This window comes from Rhinolophus ferrumequinum, chromosome 3 (assembly GCF_004115265.2).
Source record: "Rhinolophus ferrumequinum isolate MPI-CBG mRhiFer1 chromosome 3, mRhiFer1_v1.p, whole genome shotgun sequence".
Classification (NCBI taxonomy): domain Eukaryota; kingdom Metazoa; phylum Chordata; class Mammalia; order Chiroptera; family Rhinolophidae; genus Rhinolophus; species Rhinolophus ferrumequinum.
In genome coordinates, this window is record NC_046286.1 from 36,742,108 (window position 1) to 36,747,916 (window position 5,809).

General features: G+C 44.7%; 1 pseudogene; it reads right to left on the reverse strand.

Moving 5' to 3' along the window:
- Positions 1 to 2,949: 2,949 nt before the first annotated feature.
- On the reverse strand, positions 2,950 to 4,930 carry LOC117020653 (E3 ubiquitin-protein ligase TRAF7-like; annotated as a pseudogene).
- Between the last annotated feature and the right edge of the window lie 879 nt (positions 4,931 to 5,809).

A 5,809-nucleotide genomic window follows, 5' to 3' on the forward strand; every position in this document is an offset into this window, starting at 1 on the left:
GTGGAGGCATGGTACACTTTGTGTTCAACTTTTGTTTCTACTATGCAGCCCTTTGGAGTTTACCGGGGCTTTACCATGGCCTGGACTCCAACTTTTGTCCCCTTCCTACCAAGGGATTTTTGAAAGCACTACTCAGCCTCTGTCTTACAGATCAGCCCATCAGCAAATGCTCCAGGGCAAAAGTGGCCCCCAAAGCTAGGCTCGCTTGCCTTGATTTTGACCTCTTATAAATCTCCATTCTGGCAATGCTTCACTGTTCTTAAGCTCTCCATTCCCTTCAATCAGATGATTTTACATTTCATCCAGCTTTTCTAAATTTCTTCAGCAGGAGGATTGGTCCAAATGACCTAATTGCTTTATCTGCTACAGAAATTCTATAACTTTATTACTGATGTCTCCTTTCTCATTCTATTTATTATTGTGGCTTCATACTTAAAAAAAAAATTATTTTCTTGGGGGTATCCAGAGGTAGCATAGGGTAATGGGTTTTCAGGTCTCATCTTTAACTATAGCTCATTTTGGTGATATCTAAAGAAAATTAGAATCCTCAAACTGGTGTAGAATCTTACTAAGAACAATATATCTGAAAATGAGAAATGTACTAGGTGAAAGATGAATCTACTTTTAAATAATCACGTCTAGAAGAAATGATATGAGGGTTTAGAATAGATACATACTTATATATAAATATTTCTAATGTATATTCATATGGGCTGGAAAGCTGGTAGGTGCTAACAAAATACTTTCTCTCTTTGCTGTATGTCCCTGTATTATATTTATGTTTCTAATCCTGTTGTGAAATATCAGTTTTCTCTAGGAGAGAAAGCAGCAATTTCAAGTTATATAAACAATTTCCACTTAATAGCCTCCTTAATGAAACATACTGCTTAAAGGAAAATGTGGTATAGACTTTGTGTTCTTAAAAATATCCTATATCATTTATATGATTATAAAGACATTGAATTTATATTAAAATGACTAATATTTAAAAGCTTCACTTGATAACACTACCTTATTATTTTTTCCAATTTTTAATTAAAACTCTGGGTAACTAATGTTCATAACTGCCACTTTGGAAGCAAACAAGAATGATAAACACTCATTATTCCTGAAACAATGCTTTCTGGGATCATTGGGTCTTTTTCTAAGTACTGTTGTGTTTAATTATGGGTCACTGTTAATTAATCTAGAAGTGCTTCTTCATGTTGGTTGACTGTCAACAATAATTATATATTCTTAAAGAGGTAAAAGTTCTTTATTTTCTGGCAGAATTTCAGTGGTGCATTTAATATCTACAAGGTAGGGTTAAAGGACAGTGTCTTTGTAGATATAGTCTTTCATCTGAAACGAGTAAGAATGAGAAATGGTTGCCAAAATGAATCCGTTGCTATCATAAATAACAACAACAACAACAAGAACAAAAACTGTTCCATTTGTTAATCAACAGATATAATTTGTGAGTTCCTACTAAATGCCAAGCACTCAATTAGGTGCTTTATATGCACAGATGATAATTTCCCAGCACCTCTATAAGGTAAGTATAAGTTTTATTTCTGACTTACAGATGAGACAATTGAGGCTCAGAGATGGTAAGTATATATTTTCAACTATACAACTATTATATGTGGGTAAGGTGGCTACATAAGCATCTGGAAAGTTTTCATTTCTAGGATCATGTGCTCTTTTCTTTGGTGGACAGACCACTGCTTGCTTAGTGCTCTAGGGTTTTTTTTGCTCACACTGTCGATTTGTCTCTACAACTTAGGCAGGCAAAGGGAATTCTTGAGGTATTTCCATCACTATCAAAACGAGTGACTAACCAGGAATGGCTGAATTACTCTTAGAAGGAACCAGTTCTAAGAGGGGTAGGCAGACAGTGTCGTGTGTATTGAATCTTTGATCTGGGGAGATAGGTTCTATTACTTCTGATAAAAACTCAGTGTCCTCGTCCATATTTCTGGGTGTCTTGAATACGTGCCTTTCTTGTTAATACAAGATTCATCCTGTGTAGTTCAGAGAGTTTCCCCTCTATTATTACCCATATCTTAGGGAGGAGGGATATAATACACAGAAAGAAGCATAAGGGTAATACCCATCAGAATGTCATCTAAGGTGGGCTACCATCCTCTGCATTTACCCCTCCAATAATCATTTCATTTTGGCAGGTAAAGACTACAGAATTAAACAAAAGGGCTGCCTCAAGCATAATGAAGGGAGGAGCAGCATATGGAAGCTGAGGAAAGCTAACTGCATAAGGGCAAGAAAGGAGGGAGGCAATTGTAGGGCCCTGGGATGACAGTTTTAATGAAGATATGAATGATAGCAATCCAGGGGAGGATGTCCTGTATCCTGATTCATCTTCATTATTTTCTCAGAGACCTTTTTCATGAATCCTGGTGTGACCCCATCCTCTTGTGGAAACAAAACCAGGTCAGCCTTTCTCCAAGGGCTCTTAGCATAGAGCTCTTCCCTGTCTCTCCTCCTTACCCCTTTCCAAGTCCTTGGTAATATATATAGTAACATAGAAAAGACTGAACTGGTCTCTCCCTGGGAAAGATAATTATAAGCTGAGCACTAGAAAAGCAGGTAACTTTCTTTTTTTTAAATCTTAACGGTGTCAATCTGTGTGCATTTTACTTTTTTCATAGTCTGTGCAGCTTTTACTGAATCAGGGAGTGATCAAATCTATATGCAGTCTAGAAACAGTAGAAAAGGTGAGTAAAATGGCCACAGTCCATCTGGGGTGACAATGGAGGGTGAGCCGGGCCAGACTTGTACGTGCCCAGAAAGAAGGGACTAGGCATTTTCCTGGCAGCAGCAAAGGGCCAAGCAGAGGGAGGCTTTCTGGGCGTAGGGCAGGGACTGCACTGCCGGGCTGGATGGGCCTGCTCACCTGTCCCACGGGGCAGGCAGAGACCCGGAGAACGGTTGTGTGGCCATCCTGTCCCTCTAGGACAGGCCCAGAAGAAGCCAAGTCCTGGCCTGGATTCTCTGTGGGCAAGTCCAAACCTTCACAGTGATGTCCACACCCCCTGAGAAGAGCTGGCCCCAGGACACGGCTGGCCCAGTCACACTGCCCTGGTGATGCAGCGGGGGCTGCATGCAGATCATGTTTCTATATTCCTACTGAGGGATGGTAGGATGTGCTGAAGACTTTGGTTTGATCTGGCATCACCGTGACTGCCAGGGCATGCGTGGTGGCCACTAGGGTCTGCACCTGCTATTTGGATTTTATATCCCGCAAGGGGATGAGGGTTTCCTACATGCCTCAGTTGTGGTGATTCCTTAAAGTGACAGAGTAGATGCTGCCGTGGACATCTGCTGGACATGGATGCAGTCAAGAGCCCCGATGTCCCAGATCTTGACTGTCTGGTAGGAGCTGCTGTACAGGTAGCTCGGGGCAGCCACCAGGGTCTACACCCAGTATGAGGCCAATGAGCTCCTTTATAAAGGAGTCCACTACATCCTAGACATTGATGGCCTCCAGGGGGCTGCTGAGAAGCATGCTGTGCGAGGAGACAGTGTGCACTCCAGTTGTCTGGGCCCAGCTCATGTTCATTCTCTGCAGGTTCTGCATGTCCCGCATGGTGATGGTGCAGTCTGTTGAGCCAAGGCAGAGCTCTCACCCTTGGCTGCAGAGCACCAGGACCATGCTGTCATGGCCCTTCAGCATCTTCTGGCAGGTTTAGATGATACAGGTGTCCCACAACTTGACGGTCTTGTCAGAGGAGCTGCTGAAGAGTAGGTTACCCATGGAATAGATGACAGGGTGCTGGTGGCCCATGCAGGTTCCTTTGCGCTTGAAGATCTGCTGAGGTGCACAGGATTCCAGGATGCCCATGTTCAGCTGTGTACTGATGTGGAGCAGCTCCTTATTCAACAAGCATGCACCCCTCCGGAGCTCCATGAGTCCCTCACTGACATTGCTGTAGTTTTTGTCCGGAACATCAGACAAGCTCAAAACTCTCCTCCAGGTGGTCAATTTTCTCAAGAGTTTGCCCAGCATGGAGCACAGAAAAAACCATCTCCTGGTCCTTCTGGGCCAGTGCCGCGTGTATCTGGTGGAAGCTGTCGAGTGTCTGCTGCAGGAACTCCTTTTGGCTGTCCCAGTGGCACGTCTCCAGGTACCTCACGCGTGTCCTGGTTCCCAGGAAATGTGCACTACTACTTGGAATGGGGGCACTTGATGGGCACACTCCTTGTGGGCCTCCACATCTTAAGGAGGGGCAGGCAGCTGGGGTTGTTGGGGCACTGCACAGGCTTGTAGTCACATCTGCCCTCCTGGTGCTTCTGGCTGCTAAGCTTGGTGGTGAAGGGACATCCTGGGGGGTCACCTCAAAGACAGTGGGCTTCCCAGCCCCCACGGCCTGGACAGCCATGCCTGCAGTGGATGAAGAGCTCCCGGATCTGCTCAGCCACTGCAGTGTTTGTTCACCAGGATTATTAGCATGGTGTTGTTCCCCGGGACACTTCTGTGACTTCAAGGTTCATCTTTGACTGAACATGTGCCCACATGTGGTGATCACAGGTCCTTGAACACACTGCAGCAGAGCTGGAAACACTGCTTCACCGAGGGCTGCTCAGCAAACACCAGTGACTCTGGCTCCTCTTTATCCTTGGACCCACAGGACGTGGAGTGCAGGCACAGGCTGGAGTAGAGGCCAGAAATGGCCCAGTCAGAGTGGTGCAGGGTGCATACTTTCTTCTTTGTCCCTTGGGGAATAGGCTAGGGTGCTAGACGAGGAGGGTGTCCTGCAGTGCTGTTTGTGTGTGCTGGTCCCATAGGCTTTGCTGATGGTGGTGATCACTGAAAAGGTGGGTCCCAAGGTCATTTCCATTCTGGTGGTGATGCCTGCGGTGGGAAGGTAGGTATGCCCCCCCCTCCCCCCGGGAACTGGCTGTAGTGGGTGCTTAGTTTGCCCAAGCTCATGCTCTAGAGAAACATCTAGGCTACTTGGGTAGCTTCCTGTCTGTGGCTCCCTGAGAGCAGTAGCGCCACCCTCTCGCTTCATCATGTCCCCTGGGTCACCAGCTGTGTTTTTAAAATAAATATCAGCACAAGGACAGACTGCTAAGTGAATCAATAAGGTCTGTTTAGTGTTAGCAAATTATATATATTTCCTTTATATAAGGTCATGATAAATGTTGCACTTTCATCAATGACTTGGGTTTTAGATACTAAGCCCAATTTGAACGATGCTAGTGAGTGAAAGATTTTCAAGGTCTGAATTCCTCCAGTGCTCATTGTCTGAGCACTTAGACACCGAGCAAGAAAGAGTGAATGGTCAATGGCTGAAAAGAAATCAAGTTGAGTGCTGAGGAAACACTGTCGGATCTGTTATAGAGAGGAACCCATGACCTTTGGGTGAGTATTTCTGTAGCACAATAGAGAAGGAAGTCAGCTTGAAGTACATTGCAGAATAATTGGGTAGTAGAAAAGAGACAATGACTGAGACTTCTCTTTATATAGTCTAGCAGTGAAAGGTGAGAGAGAATTAGTTTGACAAGTGAGCTGGGCCAAAGCACGTTTTTTTAAATATATATATATATATAAAGGATTGTTTATAGGCAGAGCACAAGGCATGGGACAGATGTGTATTTGTAGCAAAGTTCAATGTATGGAGGGGAGAACAAGACTAGAGCAGAGAGAGGCGGGAGAGATGGAGGGATGGAGAGGAGAGGACAGAGAGAGAGAGGGACCAACTTTCTAGCGCAAGATTCCCAGTAGCAGGTGCTCCATCTTTCTAATAAGCACTTACCCTAAAAGGAAGTTTCCAGAATTGCCTGTTTTGTAGGACTCAAAGAAGTT